The sequence below is a fragment of the Lepidochelys kempii genome, chromosome 10 (genome assembly GCF_965140265.1).
Source record: "Lepidochelys kempii isolate rLepKem1 chromosome 10, rLepKem1.hap2, whole genome shotgun sequence".
NCBI classification, from domain to species: domain Eukaryota; kingdom Metazoa; phylum Chordata; order Testudines; family Cheloniidae; genus Lepidochelys; species Lepidochelys kempii.
In genome coordinates, this window is record NC_133265.1 from 32,997,592 (window position 1) to 33,019,127 (window position 21,536).

The 21,536-nt window shown below is 44.0% G+C and overlaps 1 protein-coding gene across 4 annotated transcripts in view; it reads left to right on the forward strand.

Moving 5' to 3' along the window:
• CDIP1 (cell death inducing p53 target 1) overlaps positions 1-21,536 on the forward strand; it is a 40,170-nt gene that overhangs the window by 2,677 nt on the left and 15,957 nt on the right. Inside the window, exons 2-3 of one of the 4 annotated variants that reach the window (XM_073362768.1) lie at positions 9,258-9,370; positions 11,773-11,858. The exons of 2 other annotated variants lie outside the window; for them this stretch is intronic. The gene's annotated coding sequence lies outside the window, so the exon portion shown is untranslated. The remainder of the gene's footprint in view (positions 1-9,257; positions 9,371-11,772; positions 11,859-21,536) is intronic. One more of the 4 variants, XM_073362769.1, reaches the window with a different exon arrangement.

The window sequence follows — 21,536 nt, forward strand, 5'->3', positions numbered from 1 at the left end:
GAGACAGGAGGAGGAAGTTGTAATCAGTGGTGCCTGTTCCTTTTTAAAGTTGAGGAGGGGGTCTTTCAGCCATGTTACTGACCCTGCATGTCCATGGCACTGGTAATTTCCAGAGCACACCTTTTAATTCTTTCACCCTGTCATATAGCAATGTGGGTGGCACAGGCAAATGCAGTTGTCTCATTTGTATTTAAAATGGGGGGTAATGTCAAATCTATATTAATTGCCTCTGATGTCAGTGCAGCTTCACACAGTTGGAAGCCTGAAAGGGGATGGGGGGGGGGGTGAAAGGCCTTTTTTCTTTGATAGTAGAAAACTCAAAGGAAGGCTTGAGTTTGAGTCAGTTTGGGAAGTAGAACAGAATGAGTGTGTCTGCTGTTAAATTCCTCAAGCTTCTGTTCTAACCTATTGGTGATCCTTACTGGATACTTTAGAAAGCAAAAAGCACTGAGGAATTTTATTATGTAAAAACTGATTTTTTGTTGTTCCACGTAGAAAATACTGTTAAAAGCAGTGACTAATGCACAGCTCTTCCCAGTCTGGGGGTGGTTTGGTTTTGAAAGGAGACACAAGATACACACAGTCCTTTAGCATGTGCTCTGATCCAGAGATATTTGGTTGGAATATATGTAGCAAAGAGGTTGCAACTGGACCCTTTTGGAGAAGTTCCTTAATGCCCTCTTAAAAGGCCTATATTAGAGTTATAGGCTATGTCAAAGTTCCTTCCCCACTCTGAACTCTAGGGTACAGATGTGGGGACCTGCATGAAAACCTCCTAAGCTTACTTTTACCAGCTTAGGTTAAAACTTCCCCAAGATACAAACTATTTTACCCTTTGCCCTTGGACTTCCACTGCCGCCACCAAACATTTAACCGGTTACTGGGAAAGAGTTGTTTGGAAACGTCTTTCCCCCAAAAATCCTCCCAACCCTTACACCCCACTTCCTGGAGAAGGTTTGGTAAAAATCCTCACCAATTTGCATAGATGACCACAGACCCAAACCCTTGGATCTTAAGAACAATGAAAAAGCATTCAGTTTCTAAAAAGAAGAATTTTAATAGAAGTAAAAAGAATCACCTCGGTAAAATCAGGATGGCAAATACCTTACAGGGTAATTAGATTCAAAACATAGAGAATCCCTCTAGGCAAAACCTTAGGTTACAAAAAGACAGGAATATCCATTCCTTTCAGCACAGCTTATTTCCTCCGCCATTTAAAGAAATCATAATCTAACGCATATCTAGCTAGATTACTTACTAAGTTCTAAGACTCCATTCCTGTTCTGTCCCTGGCAAAAGCATCACACAGACAGACCAAGACTATTTGTTTCTCCCTCCCCCCAGCTTTTGAAAGTATTTTGTCTCCTCATTGGTCATTTTGGTCAGGTGCCAGCGAGGTTATCCTAGCTTCTTAACCCTTTACAGGTGAAAGGGTTTTTCCTCTGGCCAGGAGGGATTTTAAAGGTGTTTACCCTTCCCTTTATATTTATGACAGGCTGTAATATAGATAATTGCTATAATCTGAAAGAGAGTGTGTTGGGATCTAAAGAAGTTTATTAAAATCTAATCTTTAAATGATTTTTGTAGGACCTAGAACAAAACAGAGTTTTGTCCTCCCCTGCTGACATCACTTCCAGAGTTCTGTGAACATAATGTCTGATGTGGCTGAACAAAGTTTGAGTTTGAGGTTGTGAGGCACTCTATTAGTTATTAAATACAAACAGGCATCTTAAGTTTAGTGTTGTGTAATGTTTGCCAAGTGTGAATAGGACAGAATGGCAGCCTGATAACATGGTGATTAGAATGAAATCATTAGAATGGGGGGTACATGCAGCAGTGGCAGAATTTACATTTTCAAGCTTCTAAACTGGCATACTAAACTGCTGGGTAAAAAACAAACCATGTATTTGCAGGTGCAATGCTTCCCCAGACTGAACGTGGCTGGGTGGTTGGTTGGGTGGTTTTGTTTTTGTGGCTGAGCTGATTCTGTTGTTCTGATCCCCTCCCCACACAACCTTTAATCATCTCTCCTAACTTAACTACATAGGAGGCTTGGACAGGATGTCCTGCTTGCACCCAAGGTGAGGAAGGGTGGTGAAAAGGTAATGGAAGCAAGCCTTGTGTTGCAGCTCTTGGGTAGTAAGATGATCTCTGTATCTGTGACATCATAGAGGAAAGCTTTAAATCTAGTTCTCTTCCATCCCCCCTCATGGCAGAAATGATATTTTATATGAAACATACCTATTGTATCAATTCATTTTTTAATAGGCAAAAGGTTGATTAAGGGCCTGACCCAGCAGCTTTTATGCAGGCAAAGCTCACTAAAATAAAGCTGATTGAAGGATCAGGCCCTTGAGCACTTTTATTTTCAGAGAGCAAGAGTGTCAACTTCTATCTTTTGATACAATATTTACATTGTTCTTCTTGTGCTTTGATTTCTGACAGAAGTAATTTGTGATCATGTGCAAACCAGAAAGAAAGCAACTTGATTTTCATAGGTTACGTTCCCTTAAATGCAGAACAAAGCATAGGCCTTTTTCAGCTATTAAAATGAACCAACATAGTGTAGTTGCCATGATGGACCAGACATTGTTTTCTTTAGAAGAAAGACAAGGTGGGTGAGGTAATATCTTATTGGACCAGTTTCTGTTGGTAAGAGAAACTTTACACTTCTTCGGGTCTGGGAATGGTATTCGGAGTGTCACAGCTAAATACAAGGGTGGAACAGATTGTTTAGCATAAGTAGTTAACACATGTTACGATGGAGTATTCAAGGGTAAGTGGCTACAACAGCACTGTATACATACATCATTTTATTACTAGTACAGAGAGGCCCCTGGTGGAGGGTTTAGAGAGCACCATGTGCACTCTCAACATAAAATTATGATGATGGAAACACTTGGCTGCTGTGCTATGATGTCATTTTGGGGAAACATTCTCTATAGATATTATTGAATTTTAGGTGTGGTTTTTGTACTGGTGAAAGATGCCTGTCTGACAGGCTTGGACTGAAAGCCTGTGTTTAACCTCAAGCCAGATGTAGCATGGGCAGTGAGTGATGAGACAAACTTCCTCCATGCTCCAAACCTGACCTGAAGGCACCTTTTCTAGAACTAGATCTACATTAGATCTATATTGGAAAGGGTTTACTGGTGTAGCTATACTGGCAACCCCTTCTAGTGGAGATGTAGCCTATACCGGCAAAAGAGTGCTTTTGCTGGTATAGTTTACATCAGTTTTATGAACAAAGTATACTGGCAAAAACGTTTTGTTGCTAGTATAACTGTGTCTACACTAGGGATTTTTGCCAGAATAAAAATGTCATATAGTAATGTCAGATAGTGGTGTGATTTTTTTATCAGCAAAAGCTTCTAGTGTGAACCTGGCCTAGGTGTGAGAAGGTAGCTTGGTCTTTGTGACTCATTCAGTCCTTTTTCTTTTTAGAGAGAGTCAGAAATGCCATTGTGTTGATATTTTTGTAACATGTACACCTGGCTGCTGGGAACTGGATTGTTCACACAGGCAGCCTTCCAGGATAAATATGGTCAGTCATTGGTCGTCACCAGTCTTGGCTGGATTTGAGCCTGTGATGTGCTCACTAACATTAAGAATATAATGAATATGTTTGGAAAGGGTGCGAGCTGTGTGTATGTCCTGTAAAATGCCATCATTCAGGAGTCATCTCTGCAAGGTGAGTTTTCAAATAGAACTAGGCAGATGGGCTTTTCCACTGAAACTGAGTCACAATTATCCATCAGTCTCTAAGTGGATGCATCTCACACAAACAGTTTAGTGAGGGGGTGTATGCTGGTGGACCTCAGTCTTCCTGCCTTCATTGTTTCTCTAACTTAATTACGCATCAGACTCTCCAGATAAATTAGATCAGATTTTCGCCCCCCAAAAAAGTGGTTTGAGGCCTAAATAGTTATTGCGTGAGAAGTAGAGTCCTCCAGATGGGATGTGAAGAATAGCTGAATATTAATTGCATTAAACCTAAACCACCATCACTCAGAAATCCCCTGTGTTCCCTCCAAAAGCCATGCAGCTGGAATGGCTGAAAAGAATGGCTGGAAGAGAAGGTATAATCTGTTAGACAAATGAATGATCTTAAATTCCTGTAGAGAACTATTGAAATATTGATTTTTAATTTTGCACACAGAATAAAGATTGTTGGGTGGACTGATTTTAGCAAAACTTAACTGTGGCTTAGCACGGAGGGTGGATTCATTGCTTTGTTGTGGGCAGGACTGAGGTTGGCTGCAAAATAATTGCACAAGTAACAGACCTGCTGTAATTGCTCTCATCCTTTTGTTTTGAAATTGGGAGGCCCTGAGTTGTATTGTCGTGAAGTCTGCCAATATGCCACACAGCACGTTGCATTCTTCTGCTGTGGGTGGTGGGAATAGTTCCTCTTAACCCAATAGCATGACCCAAAAATGGGCCATTATCCATATTTTGAAGGGCTATTCTGCCAGAGTATCTGTATGCCATTTAAATGCTGAGACAATTATCTTGTCTTTCCTTCCTTTTAATTTTTCAGGTTCAGGTTCTTGTCATTCAATGCTTTCTTGATGCTTCTGTGCTTCCTGGTGCCTGAAATTGCAGTTCTTGACAGTGCTTCCTGCCTTTGACTGACAAGGGATGCTGTTAAAGATTTTCTCAGTCTGTCCTGTGATCTTTTCTCTCTTTCCCAATCATCTGTTTGTTCTAAGATGCGGGATTGCAGCAGGGGCATATTGTTTCCCTGGTATTATGGTAAAAAAATCCATTGTTTGCGTTGTGCTTTTGCAGTTCTGTGTTACAAACAGTACCACTGCTTGGAACACTTTCAGAGTCTGAAGCGATCATCTTTCTCTAACACTGTTGCACCTATCCATATGTATATCATAATACTTTTTTAAAGCCTTGACTGTATCCCTCTAATTCTCGGGTTGCTGTCAGGCTTAGGTTTTTCACTGATCTGCCATGCAAGACACAATTGTGAGGGTTGTAGACAGTCCCACAGTGCATCACAACATTGCATTGTACCATCTCAGAAACCCTGCAAGTTTTGACCACAGGGATAGAGGAAAATGCTTTCCCATTTTAAGCTAAGGATAATTTTGGGAGCCTCCTCTATTCTATATAACTTCACAATTAGGAAGATTGTGTGAACTAGTGTGAATCCTTTCGATGGCTTTCTTAATTAGAAACAGCCTGTGTAATTTTTTTAAAAATGTGTGTGTGGGAGAGGGCTTCAGGGATTCTTTTTATGTTCTCTTTGAAACACCTTGTGCTGGGTGATGCAGCTTCTCATAGTGGAGAGCTATTAAGCTTCTTCTGGGAGTCCATCAACTTACTGCACTGCTGACTGGAAGAGGCTTGTTTACCAATGACAAGTGGCACGTGCCAGGCTGATCATGCTGTCTCCCGTCACTTGTTGCTGGGGCAGTTTGAAGTTAATTTGTATTAGACACAACCAGAGACAGATTAAGATAACATTGTATCAAGAACAAAACTGTATTGATCAAGACTCTTGAAGTATTGCAGCCCATGACTTGAAATAACTGCTGCTTTTTATAGAATCTTGAGGCATTGTATATTTTCTCAAAGACTGGAGTTACCAATCGCCATTAAACTAACAAAAGTAGGACAGAGCTTGGAACACAGAGTGCAGTGTTTCTGTTAAGAATCCCCTCTGTTTTTGGATATGCCATGTTGTTTAGCCAACCAAACTAAAAACCTTCCTACTCAAGAAAGCGCTACAAATGTTCCACTACAGGAGTAAATTAACCACTTTGAGAATAAATTATTTGATGAGATGCTACATCCATTTGTGTCACATTTGCAGTACACATTTTTATATATCACAGTCTGTTTAATAGCTGTGAACTCACAAAAACTAAATTCAGAGTTGAAACTTCCAACTGCATCCTTAAGTGAGCCAAATGGGATCATATCTGGCAGCTGATAGCCTGGTTTGCATATAGTTATTAATCTTTAAAACAAAGTTTGTGCCTTTATTGCTGCCTTATGATTATAAAGAGGAGCTCTCAGTTTAACAGAGCAAGCTTTCTGAAGGCTCAAAATACTCTCCCTGAAGTTGCAGAGAGCTGCAACCTTTCAGCCATCCTGGTCCTCCAAAAATCTTGCAAAACTCTGCCAGTACTGTGCGAGAAAGCAGGACCTGAGCTGCCTGCCTGTTCTACTAACAAAAATCAAAGTAGTATTCTCTAAACTGTAGATTCCATTTTCATCCATCTCAAAAGGATCAGGAAAGAACAGATTTTTTTTTCCCCACATCTGTGTGGTGCCGTTGATTATGATGGTGTAAGTTAAGGATGGAGTAGGATTCCTTGACTCTGAATTTATTGGTGTATGGGATTTTGAGGCTAATCCTAAATGTTACTTTTAATGTAGGGTGCATGGGAAAGGGAGGCAGAGTGTAAAGGGAAAATATTTCACTAGATTTTTTTTTCATTTCCTCTTTGGAGATGCCATCTGAATACATTTGTCCTTTGGAAGTTGAAAGATTCCTTTGAAACACTTTGCTTCAAAGTATGATTGACATAAGTCGAAATCCTTTAGCAGTTGTTTCAGGCTACACGAATTCATGCAGGTTGGTAAGAGACACTGTAAAATGGATTAGACTGATAGGAGTTCAGTTCTAAACTGGCTAAAGGGGTGCTCTCATTGAAAAGGCAGGAAGAGAGGTTTCCCTGGAAGCGTTTCACAGCCATGGCACTTGGTATCAGTCTCATGAAGGAGTGGCTACTCTTGAAAGCTTTAGACTTAGCAACTTGGTCGCCAATAATACATTTACCCTTCCGAAACAGTGATGTTTTAATTTACACTTACAAAAAGGAGAAGAGGGGGAATTGGAATCACCCAAATTTTAGGCTTGGGGAAATCTCTCTCCAAGTCCTCCTGATTTGGCCGGCAGGTGTTTCTTCCACTCCAGATAGGCGGTAGTCCTTGTACTCAGGTAAACCCTTATAAATGCTCCCTTTGTCAGGTGAGGGGAGGCAGAACTAGAATGGGTAACTTTGTCTAACACCCACCAGGAAGCTGCATTTCTCTGTGTAGGAAAGCTTTATTCAACCTTGACTAAGAAATGGATAATATGTTTCTCTCCTACAGGATCTCTTGTGATGAAGGTCCTTATTACTAACTTAATTACAGGTAGGGGATTATTAGTACTCCTGATTTCTTCCTTAGTGGCGGCAGTTGGCATCCCTATTGGAGAGGGCCTTAGCAGACTCCACCAAGTTCCCTATTTTGTCAAATTATTGACAAATGAATCGGTGCAAGAGTAGAGCTCAAACTATTGTATTCCCAAGGATCTGTCTCAAGTGCGCCTAGCCTAGCTTCCTATAAAGCATCCCTCATAAGTAAGGCTTCTGTTTTTCAGGGTTTTTTAATTTCATTTTTCAGGGTTTATTTTTAACAATTTTTGAGTTTTTAATGTAGATGTCCAAAATCAGGGTTTTTGGGTGGGCTTTCTTTTTGTACAGTATATGCTGTCATGTGTAATTTCTCTGTAATGTTCCCTAGTGCACTTTAATGTACTACTATTTCAAACAGCACTAGGGAACATTTTCACAGGTTTGCCTTCACAATAGGCCTGTCTACACTAGAGAAATGTGCACTGGTGGACCTGTGTAATAATTTTGATCAGTGTCATTTTGGAGGGGAGAAGGGGACAGGGATAGAGGTGAAGCTGTGTCTCTCTGTGATTCAGTCACTCCAGATTACCTGCCTGGGGTCTTTGAAATGCTGCGGTTGGAAGGTGATGTTAGTCCAACGTCTTGTGGGGCTTGCTGTAGGATATCCCTGACTTGGGTGGGATTCAAAAGAGGTTATAATCAAAAGTCTGCATCCTTTTGCAATCAGAAAATATTTTTCTTGTGAATTTTGGTGCCTGTGGAAGTGTCACACAGATAAAGGGGAAGTAATACGGTCTAGTGGTACAGGCATGGGACTGGAGGTTGGGAGAGCTGAGTTTAGTCCTGACTCTCCCACCTGCTCATTGTATGATCTTAGGTAAGTCACTTAACCTTCCTTAAGAACATAAAACAGCCATACTGGATCAAACCAAAGGTCTGTCTAGCCCAGTATCTTGTCTTCCGACAGTGACCAGTCCCAGGTGCTTCAGAGGGAATGAACAGAACACGTAATCATCAATTGATACATCCATCCCTCCTCTGTTTCCCCACAGTAAAATGGGAATAATACTTGCCTTCCCTTGTAAGGTACTTTGAGATCTTTGGGTGAACGTTATTTGTTGCTGTAGCAGACTTGGCCTAGTCTAGTGCAGGTAAGTGCTGCATGAGCTCCCTATCCCAGATCTGTCAGTGAACCTTGAAGTCCTGACTTACATCTCTTCAGTGGCCTGCTTATTGAGCCCCAGTTATGCCAAATGAAGGCGTGGCTTTATGTTAAGTATGTGTTTGTGGGGATCACACATTTTTCAGCTCATCCTGCACTTTCTTTTCTCCTGTTTGATGTATCACTGTACAGAATCAGGCCAACCATGTCCAGGTTGTGTCCCTTCTTGGCATCTGCCGAAGGGCTGCCTGGAGGTCTGGGTAGGGTCTTGAGGCCTCAGTGGCTTTTTGTCTCACCTGTAGAGGTGACCTGCTGCTCTAGCTCTGCCTGGTAAGGGAGACAGCGCAGTTAGGAGCAGGGAGAAGGAAGTGGCCTAACCGATAAGTTGTCCTCTCCCTGAAAGACTGATTCATGCAAAGGCCAAGAGCCCTCTGTGACACTCTGTACCTTGGGGGAACACCCAGCACGCCCATGTTCATCTTTGTAAAATGATTGTGTGGTATCCAATGCAAAGTTTGTTCCGTCAGGGGTCTTTGGAAGGCTCATGATGTACTGAGCATTGTTGTTATAGTGTTGTTATAGTAATGTTAACTATATACATGAAATTATAACCTTTATGAGGCTGAAAAATGTATCCTCATGGCTTAAAGCAAGCCCAGACAAAAACTCTCCAGAAGCAGAGGGGCAGTTCACACGTCAACAGGCCATGGATGGGACAAACCAAGCCCAGCCTCACAGGAACAATAGCCGCTGGCCTAGGCAGCAACAGAAGAATCTGTTAGACTCTCAAGGGAGGCACCCCCTTCCTTTGGTCAGTTTGGAACTGCGATGAGGTAATGCTCACCTGACTCTGAAGGGGTGGGGAGCAAAGCCAAGAGAGAAGAAAGGACATGATGAAAAAGAAGAGATATTTGCTATGCTCTCCATCTCTCTTCCACCTACATCTACAGACCCCACGCCAAGTGACTGAAATGCCGATGAAAGAGGAGATCCTTTCTGAAGAGCAACCAGCCAGCCTGTGGTGAGAAGCATCTAAGTTTGTAAGGACATTGAAAGTGATAAGGTCAGCTTAGAATGCGTTTTGCTTTTATTTAATTTGACTAAGTCTGACTTATGCTTTGACTTATAATCACTTAAAATCTATTTGTTTATTCTACCTGGAGCAGTGCATTTGGATTGCAGCATGTCAGAGACTCCCTTTGGGATAACAAGCCTGGTACATATCAATTTCTTTGTTAAATTGATGAAGTCATATAAGCTTGCAACATCCAGTGGGCATAACTGGACACTGTAAGACAGAGATCCCTAGGGTTGTGACTGGAACCGGAGATATTGGCTAGTGTCATTCGTTTGCAAGTAGCTGGGAGCAGCTTACATGCCAGAGGCTGTGCGTGAACAGCCTGGGAGTGGGGGTTCTCACAGCAGAGCAGGGTAAGGCTGGCTCCCAGAGTCAAGGATTGGAGTGACCTAGCAGATCACTGGCCCAGATAACACCAGAGGGGAGCGTCATAACCTCTTTCCTTCCTAACCACAGAAGGATGAGTAGTGAATTGGTGGGGATGAGAAGAACACTGAGTTGGGGGTGGTGAACTGGCAGAGAAGAGGGGCATGAGGGGAAGGCAAAGGGCCTAGTACTTCCCATACACGTACATGTGAAATTCTAACATGTGAACAAGAAAGTGTCTCCTCCAGAATGGAACTAGAGCCTTGTTTTGTGATGTAACCGAACCTTCCCTAGTGGCTACACTGAGCACTTCCCAAGCACTTGTGAGCAAAACTGGGTTCCGGCTTCCAGAGGTGAAAGTTTGGTGCTCTCGCTACTGCCCCCTTAGAGCCATCTCCCCAAACACATATCAGCTTAGCTGGGGAGTTCTGTTAGCTTCTGTGTTATGCAACAGTGCCTATGTGTGCTCCTGGTGTGTATGAACACATGTGTAGTGATATGTCTAGCACCCAGAAATGTGCAGGGGTAAGGCACACCACAAGCTGGCAGAGTAGACTTAGCGATAGGCACCCCTAACATTTTTCAGGGTATCAGAATGAGTTACCCCATGTGTGATCTGGGATCTTCCCAGTGTGTCCATGTGTTAATCCTGAGCTAAATTTTGAGGGGGCTTAGTGAGGTGCAAAATACAATGTGACTGCTAGCACCAAACTGTTAAAAGGAACTAAATCCCTGTTCTGGCAAGGAGCTGCTAGAAGTATTGGTCATTTCAGTGCCTCTGCATTTAAGAATAAGCCTGCACCATCTGTTGTGTTCCATACCTCGTGAATGCAGGAAGATCTAATTACATCCTGTGAGCAGTAAGTAGTGTTTGCAGCACACAAGCCAGCAGTACAGCAAGTGCAAAGTTCTTCACTTAGGAAGGAAAAATCAAATTCACAGCTACAAAATGGGGAATAACTGTCCAGGTGGTAGTACTGCTGAAAAGGATCTGGGGGTTAGAGTGGTTCACAAATCGAATGTGAGTCAACAATATGAGGCAGTTGTGAAAAAAGCTAATACTATGCTGGCTGAATGGAAGACACGAGAGGCAATTGTACTGCTCTTCTTGGCACTGGTGAGGCCTCAGCTGGAGTACTGTGTCCAATTCTGGTTGCCACACTTCAGGAAAGATGTGGATAAATTGGAGAGAGTCCAGAGGAGAGCAACAAAAAGGAGGATATAAGGTTTAGAAAACCTGACCTATGAGGAAAGGTTAAAAAAAAAAATTGGAGATGATTAGCCTTGAGAAAAGAAGACTGAAGGGGGACCCCATAGCAATCAGTCTTCAAATATGTTACAACACTGGCAGACCAGATGCCAGCTCTTGCCTAAGTCCTTTGGGCATTAGCTAAGAGCTGATGGTGTCACAGTTGGAGACCAGACCAGGTTACCTGTGTGTTCATTTTGCTCAAAATAGATATTAGTCTTATAAGAATGTATTTAGAGTCTATGAAATGCTTGTACGTTGCTGTGTGCATTAATCTCACTTATAATAGCTACATTCCCTGTTATAAGGTAATAGTTACAGAGCAAACACTTAACTATCAACCCCCACATTCAAGAGAGAGACATTACTCAGTGTGAAAAACGGGAGGTATTACCTCCTGCCCAGCAAAAGAAGGCCCATAGACACCAGACAAACCATTGTGGAACATCAGAGGACAAAAGACCTTGTTGATTGCTTCCCCCCATACCCGCATGAAGAGGAGATGTGCACATGAACTTGTCCATCTTGAATTCTGGGGGGAAAGGAATAAAAATCCATGACAAGAAACCTCATCTTTTTGGCTGTTTGACCAAAGACACTAAACTGAAACCAGAGATCCTCAGGGGCTGCCTCCTGCGGCTGCCCTGAGAGACACTTTGAACTGACAGATCACTACAACTCTGTCACTCTTAGGATTTAGATGATAACTTATTTGTGTGTATATGTTTGCTTGCTTTAATTGGTAAATAACTGTCTTATTTCTTTTTCCTAGTGAATAAACCTATGGATAGTTTATTACAGGATTGGCTACAAACATTGTCTTTGGCATAAGATCTAGGGTACCAACTGATTTGGGGGGTAAGTGACTGGAAGCCACCTGAGTGTGTGGTGGTTTTTGGTTTTTTTTGTGTGTGGGGGGGGGGGTGGTAAGTGACCATTTATCACTAAGTCCAGTTTGTCTGGGTGGCAGGATAAACTGGAGAGTCTCAGGGTACTGTCTGTGACTCCATGGTAAGACTGTTATAGTGATCCAGGAGTCCACGTTTGTTATTGGCTTGGTGAAATCTAATTATAGAACATACCATCAGCTTGGGGTGTCTGCCCTGTTACTGACAATCTGCCCTCAGGTAGGCACTCACAGTCGTGAGCCACTCCAGACAGTGTGACATGTTAAAGTCTGTTTTAAAGAGGACAGTGTTCAATATATTTTCCATGTCCACTGAAGGTAAAACAAGAAATAAAGGGCTTAATCTGCAGCAGGGGAGGTCTAGGTTAGATATTAGGGAAACCTTTCTAGCTATAAGGATAGTTGAGTTCTGGAATAAGCTTCCAAAGGAGGTTGTGGAATCACCATTATTTGAAGGTTTCTAAGAACAGGTTGGACAAACCTGTCAAGGATGGTCTAGATTACTTGGTCCTGCCTGAACACAGGGGACTGGACTAGATGACTCTTGAGGTCCCTTCCAGCCTTACATTTCTATGATTCTATAAGCTCCCTTCTGTGGAGATATCTTTAGCAGGGTCTATGTGTCATCTTTTCACTTAGCACTATCTCATGGCCCACAACTCATTAAGTTGATCTTCCTGAGTGGGTGCCACATGGCTTTCAGTTTCTGGTTCACCCTTTTCCCCCCCATCTTTATCCTCCTGGTAGACAACTCCATAAAAACAATGCAGCATCTGGTGAGAAGCAAGCAACCTCCTCCAAGGCTGCAGGGTCTGCTTAATTGGGATTCAGTTTCTCTATCTTAGAGCATGGCTACGCTTGCAGATGTAGAGCGCTTTGAGTTAAACCAGCCTTGGTAGAGCGCAGTAGGGAAAGTGCTGCAGTCTGTCTACACTGACTGCTTCAAGTGCACTGGTGTGGCCACATTTGCAGTACTTGCAGCAGCATTGGGAGCGGTGCATTATGGGCAGCTATCCCAGCATGCAAGTGGCTGTGATGTGCTTCCCAAATGGGGGTGGGGTGGAGTGTGACAGGGAGTGTGTTGTGTGTATGTGGGGGGAGAGAGTGGTTTTTTGTGGGGCTGAGAGCATGTCAGCCTGCTGTCTTGTAAGTTAAGACAGCAGCAGACTCCCCTCGTCCTCCCCACCCCCCCCCTCACACACACACACAGCATTCCACACTAATGGTTGCTTTGTCTCGGAGCAGATAAGCAGCTGGCTGTCAGAAACGGAGCTTTCAAAGGGCATTTCCGCATTCCTGTAGCCGATTCCAAACAATGACAAGGGTGGTCACTTGACTTAAGGGGATTATGGGACATTTGCGGAGGCTGATCGGAACGCAGTAAAGCAACACCTCGTTCACACTGGTGCTGCGGTGCTCCAGCAGGGGCGCAGCAAACGTTATTCCACTCACCAAGGTGGAGTACCAGCAGCACTGTAGCCGCAGAGTCAGCGCTCTCCATGCCTTTGTCAGTGTGGATGGGTAGTGAGCTAGTGCACCTGGGGCTCCTTTATTGCGCTGTAACTCGCAAGTGTAGCCAAGCCCTTGGGTACTTACCATTGTATCTGAGCACCTCACGATCTTTAATGCTTGCCTGCAAACCCCTGTGAAGTAGGGCAGGGCTGTTATCCCATTTTACAGATGGAAAACTGAGCCACAGAGAGGCCCAAGGTCACAAAAGAAGTGGGGCAGGGAATTGAACCCTGGTTTCCCAAGTCCTAGGCTGGTGCCCTCATCATTAAACCATCCTTAGTGAGTGTTTATATATTGTCTTTCTCTGGAACATTGCCTCAGTGATTATGCCCCACCCGCATCTGTTAGCCCAAGGAAGGTGTCCTGAAGCTGTGCCTAGCTTAGCATGCTATCCAAAATCTAAGGTCTTCCACTGCCAGGAGTCCACCTTCTAGATGAAAATTTTGTCTTTCATAAGCTTTGGTTGAGTATCTCCAGGCCCTTTGCAAATATTAGCTAAACCTCACACCATCACTGAGTTAGTGTTGTCATTTTGCAGTTGGGGAAATTGAGGTACAGATCAGCTAAGTGACTTGCCCATGGTGTCTCAGCCTGTGGCAGAGTTGGGAAAAGAACCCACGTCTCCTGTCTCCCAGGGTTCTGTTTTAACTGCAAGACCATGTAGCCTTGCTAGAAATGACCATGGAATCTGAAAAATCAAACATCTGACTTAGAGGATATTTCTCACAAGTCTTCAGTAACAACAGCCACGTCACATTTATAGCAAGCAAGCACAACTTCCCTAGTGCTAAGATCAGAATATCTGCAGAGAGAGAAAATGGAAAAATCCACACCCCTGAGCGACGTAGTTAAACCGATCTAATCCCCGGTGTAGACAGTGCTAGGTAGATGGAAGAATTCCTGTGCAAATGGGAGACCTCTCCTGTCAGTGTAGGTAGTGTCTACACTTTACAGGGAAGGACGACAGTGGTGTGGCTGCAGCATTTCAAGTGTAAACAAGCCAACTGCGGCATGAACTCGGCCTTGTCCTTCCTGCTTGTTTCATGGGATACATTTTATTGCAGTAAACAGTAACCTATTAAACTGTACATTCCAGCAGAAGAAAATAGGAAGAGAAGCACTTTGTATATGCAGTGATGAATTTTCTAATGCTTTGCAGAATTGCTGCATTTGGAGTTTATCTAAAATAGAAACATTTGTCTTATTTCAGTCAATAATATGTTAAACCACAAAACAATGTAACAAGCCCATCATAGATTACTGCTGGACAGACTATTAGACTACATTAGTTATAGTGCTATGGACGATTGTTATTTGGGGTTTATGAAAATATAGACTAGAGATTAGATCCAGGTATTGGGCCATATCTGTTTGCCACTGAAATCAAGGAGAGACTTTCCACTGAATTTATGGAGCATTTGATTAGGCCCACAGTGAGATGTGCAAATTTCTTTGCCAACGTGTCTCAGTTCTGGCCTTCAGCACCCCTGCCATTCTAGCTTTGGAGCTGTTCTAGAGCAGAGACTTGTAAGGGATAGAAGAATTAAGATTTGGGTTCTGCTGCTCATTTTAAGTGAGTTAATTATATCCACTATAACACCCAGAGTATACTGAAGCCTGCCCTTTGTGTTCTGAATCTGCCTCACTGTCAGTGCAGGGCAAGACAGCAAGTAATTGTGGGGATATTAATTTCTCAATGATTAATGCTACAGCCTAGTGTGCGTTGTGCTCTGGGTCTCCATGTTATTCTTAGAAAAATGTCTGAAGAAACAAATACAACTGCTTTGATGGTGCAAAGTATAACACGTGTCTGAGCTTTCCTTGTGTGCTCTTGTTTAGCAGTATCAAGGCTGGGATTTGGTTTCTGTTTAAGGTTTTAGTTTTAAGTGTTTAAAGAGCTGCAGCCTAATTTGCTGTTTAATTTTTAATTTTTTTTTAAGCAGGCTTGTTTTAAATGTTCAAGTTCACCATCTCCTGCTAACTCTGCTCTGGCATTGCCAGTGCTGAAGACAAACAGTGCATGATCAAAGCAGCCCACCTGGAGGCACAAGGTCCTTCTGAGTGCTCCTCCCACGGTGTAACCCTTTGAGGGATGCTGGGGGAGAATCGGCCTTTGTTTTCTTTGGGAATTTATTTGCAGTTTTTCCTGATCTCTCTCATTGTGGAGTTGGGTGGGAAAAACTAATCTGATTTTCTAGCTGAGGAGCGGGTGAACCCTAACAGCAGCATGCTCTTTGTTTCGTGCTTGTAATTTATTTCCCTGGGAATGTTGCCTTGGATGCAGCATCTGGTTTTCAGTGAGGTTTCTACTGCTCATTTAGTTTTCCAGCTGCGTTAACTGAGGCACATGGAAGGTCAAGTGACTTGCCCAAGGTCACTTGATAGAATGAGTGGCTCAGCGGTGACTGGAACCCAAGATCTTCCTGCAGAGAAATGCAGGCTGTAGATCAGGGATGGGAAGCATCATCTGTCTGACTCAGATGGATTTGCCCAGGTGAATGTCGTTATTTTTCTATGCAGGCAGCCCTTTTTGTTTGTTTGTGTTTCGTTTGTAAGTACTGCTTTTGTCCTGCTCTGCCAGCGGGTCTCTCCAGCCCTGCACCAAAGAAGCTTGCCACCCTGGCAGCAGCAATATTTCTACAGCTGGAAGCTGGCGGCAGAGTGTGAGTGGCAAATTCTTTTCGGGAAGAGGGTGCCAGTGTAGATTTGGCTCTTTCAGCATGGTGTGGCTCCGCTCCTGGAGGATAATGCTAAATACATACAGCCTGTGCCCAGGAAAATACAGTAGAGTAGCTCAGAAATATAACTGACCTTTCATTAGAGCTAACTGGATTTCTAACCATTTCCACTGCATATGCAAACTGTAATCACACCCTTTTGCTATCTTGCCCAGTATCTGGTGGTAACAAGTGTTGGTTTGTGAGCAGGTACTCTCAATGGGTGAGAGAAAGGGAGTGTGCGACACAGCCAGGGTGGTGTCCAGTTCAGCTGTCAGTTATTTATTCTTTTCCTCGCTTCCCAGCATACTCCCCAGACTGCAGAACATGCTTTAGTTTTATCCTTGGTAAAATATATTTAATGTCTTTAGTGCCTTTGATCTTCAAGGGTTCCAAAGAGCTTTACAAGGTACACATTCCTGAAAGAGACCTGTAAAAGAAACTCAAAATTGGGTCTGTGCCCTGTTTTTTTTGTTGGAGGAAGTGTGGGAGGATTCTGCTTGTTGAGCAGTATCAGGAATCTTGAGCCTTTTGCTCTCTGCTGTGCTGGAGATCTTGTTAGGGCCCAGAGATGTACACTGGAAGCATTCTCAGTCCTTAATTGAAGGGCCTGGGATGCTAAATCTGTAACAGAGTTTTAATTCTGTGGGTTTGTCAGGTATTGATTTAAATGAATTTTAAACCAAACAAGATTTAGGAAGTGATTTTTATTCAGATTCTCTATCTCAATGGCTTACATTTTGTTTCCTTGGTGCTTATGATACTGATTTGTAATCCTAGTTTTGCCACATTAGCCAAGACCTGAATTGCTAATGAAAAATCAAGCGGAATGCTCCCTGCTTAACAAACAAAAACAAACATGAAGGGCCTGAGTTTTATTTCTCAAATACATCAGTAGCAAAAAAGGGCTGTCATAAATATAAAGGGAAGGGTAACCATCTTTCTGTATACAGTGCTATAAAATCCCTCCTGGCCAGAGGCAACATTCTGTTATCTGTAAAGAGTTAAGAAGCTCAGCTAATCTGGCTGGCACCTGACCCAAAGGACCAATAAGGGGACAAGATACTTTCAAATCTTGGGGGGGGGGGGGGGGGGGCTTTTGTTTGTGCTCTTTGTTTACGTGGTTGTTCTCTCTTGGGACTGAGAGAGGCCAGATAGAAATCCATCTTCTCCAACCCATCCTAATCCAAGTCTCCAATATTGCAACCAGTATAGGTAAACCAGGCAAGGCGGATTAGTTTATCTTTTGTTTTATGTGACTTTTCCTTGTGTTAAGAGGGAGGTTTATTCCTGTTTTCTGTAACTTTAAGGTTTTGCCCAGAGGGGGATCCTCTGTGTTTTTGAATCTGAATACCCTGTAAAGTATTTTCCATCCTGATATTACAGAGATGATTTTTACCTTACTTTTTTTTTAAATAAAATCCTTATTTTAGGAACCTGACTGATTTTTCCATTGTTCCAAGATCCAGGGGTTTGGGTCTTTGATGATTTTGTAACAAATTGGTTAGGATATTATTCTCAAGCCACCCCAGAAAAGGGTTGTGTAGGGCTTGGGGGGATATTTTGGGGAAAGACATCTCCAAGTGGTCTGTTTCCCTGTTCTTTGTTTAAAATGCTTGGTGGTGGCAGCATACTGTTCAAGGACAAGGAAACATTTGTACCTTAGCTTTTAATCTAAGCTGGTAAGAATAAGCTTAGGGGGTCTTTCATGCGGGTCCCCACATCTGTACCCTAGAGTTCAGAGTGGGGAAGGAACCCTGACAAGGGCACAAACCCATATTTTGTTTCCCTTGCAGGTTCGCTTTAGCCTTCCAGCTGAATGATCCTCAGAAGGGAGTTTAGCTCCTGATCTGTCATGAAGGCTGGCATACTGAACAGTCTGGTGCTACTTAAAAGTGTCTTGCAAAGAGTGTGGAAATTGTTTCGTGGCTTTTTTGCTGCTTTATGATGTATAAATGAAACCTGACAGATTATTATGATTATTTTTTAATCTTAGCAATGTCAGACATGTCAAGTTTTGCCTTCCCTGTTTTTCTTCTCGAGTCCTCCAAGAGGGCCTTCAGCCCTCCTGTGAAGGTGGAGGGAAAATACTGTTGTTAAAGATTCAGCTCCCAACAGATTGGCCAATGTTTTGCGTTTGCTGTAACAAAAAGCAAAAGGAAAAATAGAGCTTTAAATGGTCTGACAAAAATACCTTCCTCCCCCTATAGCTTCGATTTCAGCATCTTGTGATGTCACCTGCCACTAGCTCTCCAGACAGCCTTAGAGTCCTCCAGCAGAAACAGGGTAGAACAGACCATATGTTTCTAGTGTTAAAAACAAGCAGGAAAAACGGCTGCTTCTTTTTAGGGGGTAGCAGCTTTCTGCATACACCTTAGAGGAACAACGAGGAATGCATCGATGTTTCTTACCCTTTACATGTCTCTCTTTATGGGCACATTCTTCCAGTGGGAAAAGGGACTTGGTGTGCTCGGCAAGTACTTCCGATGGCCTCATTTGTTTATACAGAATTTAAACTTTCATTTACAAACTGATTCAGTTCTTAGCTCTTTTTCTTTGTGGCAAAGAAAACATTCTGGCCCTGACCTGTTGTGCAGCTGTCTTGCTGAGTCTGCAAAATCACAACCTGAAACAATAGCTTGGCAAGGTGTGAACTGCCTCTGTTCCTCTTAAGAGGATGTTGATTCAGAAGCCTAATGATGACATTTTAATTGCTAGCCTTATTATCTGTTTCATTTCTGGTTATTTTAGCGAAGCTATCTTGCTGCCCACCATGTTTTTTCCAAACCGATCCTTGGAGGGGGTTATTTTCCATGACACACTGGTGTGCCCATCAGTGGGGTTCAGTTGTTGAAAGGGAGCTATGTGGTCAAAACTCTTCAAATGAAGTATTTAGAAAAAAAACCAAAAACCGCGCGCACACAACCATAGCACTCCCTTGGGGCCATCGTAATCTTTGAAACTAACGCTTTAATCGCATTGTCTGTTACGGGGTGGCCAAACTTACTGGCCCTCCAAGCTACATACGACAATCTTCAGAAGTTCGAGAACCGGGACAAATCTGCCGGGAGCTGGGGGTTGGAGCTTCAGCCCCACTCCTGCTGAAGCCCTGAGCCCTGGCAAGTGCGTCCTACAGGGCCGAAGCCCTGAGACGACACCCCCTCCCCGCTGGGCAGAAGCCTCTACCGCACCACCCTGCTGCAAGGCAGAGGTCTTGAGCTTCCCCCCCCAGTCTGGTAGGTGGAGAATGGGGTCCGTGGGGGACTTCGTGAGCTAAACCCTAATGGTAAAAGAGCCACATGTGGCTCGCGAGCCAGTTTGACCACCCCGGTCTATTAGAATGGGCACATCCTGCCTACCCTGGGCTGGAGCAGGTATTCAGTGGGACTATACAATACTGTAGTTTAGTATATCCCTTTTCTCTGTTCTCTGAAGATCCTCTCTCTGTCCTACCTCACTGCCTCGATCTTATAGCACCTTAGGCTTTCTCTACACACATTTGCTCTAGTTTATTGACACTCTTATTTTGGCTTAAAATGGGGCTTATTTCAGTTTAGGGTATGTCTACACTACGGAATAAGGTCGAATTTATAGAAGTCGGTTTTTTAGAAATCGGTTTTATAAATTCGAGTGTGTGTGTCCCCACAGAAAATGCTCTAAGTGCATTAACTCGGCGGAGCGCTTCCACAGTACGGAGGCTAGAGTCGACTTCCGGAGCGTTGCACTGTGGGTAGCTATCCCACAGTTCCCGCAGTCTCCGCTGCCCATTGGAATTCTGGGTTGAGATCCCAATGCCTGATGGGGCTAAAACATTGTCGCGGATGGTTCTGGGTACATATCGTCAGGCCCCCGTTCCCTCCCTCCCTCCGTGAAAGCAAGGGCAGACAATCATTTTGCGCCTTTTTTCCTGAGTTACCTGTGCAGACGCCATACCACTGCAAGCATGGAGCCCGCTCAGGTAACCGTCACCCTATGTCTCCTGGGTGCTGGCAGACACGGTACGGCTTTGCTGCACAGTAGCAGCAACCCATTGCCTTCTGGCAGCAGACGGTGCAATACGATTGGTAGTCGTCCTCGTCGTGTCCGAGGTGCTCCTGGCCATGTCGGCTGGGAGCGCCTGGGCAGACATGGGCGCAGGGACTAAATTTGGAGTGACTTGATCAGGTCATTCTCTTTAGTCCTGCAGTCAGTCCTATTGAACCGTCTTATGGTGAGCGGGCAGGCGATACGGACTGCTAGCAGTCGTATTGTACCATCTTCTGCCAGGCAGGCAAGAGATGAAGATGGCTAGCAGTCTTATTGTACCATCTTCTGCCAGGCAGGCAAGAGATGAAGATGGCTAGCAGTCGTACTGTACCATCTTCTGCCGAGCAGCCATGAGATGTGGATGGCATGCAGTCCTTCTGCACCGTCTGCTGCCAGCCAAAGATGTAAAAGATAGATGGAGTGGGTCAGAACAAGAAATAGACCAGATTTGTTTTGTACTCATTTGCCTCCTCCCCTGTCTAGGGGACTCATTCCTCTAGATCACACTGCAGTCACTCACAGAGAAGGTGCAGCGAGGTAAATCTAGCCATGTATCAATCAGAGGCCAGGCTAACCTCCTTGTTCTAATAAGAACGATAACTTAGGTGCACCATTTCTTATTGGAACCCTCCGTGCAGTCCTGCCTGAAATACTCCTTGATGTACAGGCACACCCTTTGTTGATTTTAGCTCCCTGAAGCCAACCCTGTAAGCCGTGTCGTCAGTTGCCCCTCCCTCCATCAGAGCAACGGCAGACAATCATTCCGCGCCTTTTTTCTGTGCGGACGCCATACCAAGGCAAGCATGGAGGCCTCTCAGCTCACTTTGGCAATTAGGAGCTCATTAAACACCACACGCATTATCCAGCAGTATATGCAGCACCAGAACCTGGCAAAGCGATACCGGGCGAGGAGGCGACGTCAGCGCGGTCACGTGAGTGATCAGGACATGGACACAGATTTCTCTGAAAGCATGGGCCCTGCCAATGCATGCATCATCGTGCTAATGGGGCAGGTTCATGCTGTGGAACGCCGATTCTGGGCTCGGGAAACAAGCACAGACTGGTGGGACCACATAGTGTTGCAGGTCTGGGACGATTCCCAGTGGCTGTGAAACTTTCGCATGCGTAAGGGCACTTTCATGGAACTTTGTGACTTGCTTTCCCCTGCCCTGAAGCGCATGAATACCAGGATGAGAGCAGCCCTCACAGTTGAGAAGCGAGTGGCGATAGCCCTGTGGAAGCTTGCAACGCCAGACAGCTACCGGTCAGTTGGGAATCAATTTGGAGTGGGCAAATCTACTGTGGGGGCTGCTGTGATGCAAGTAGCCCACGCAATCAAAGATCTGCTGATATCAAGGGTAGTGACCCTGGGAA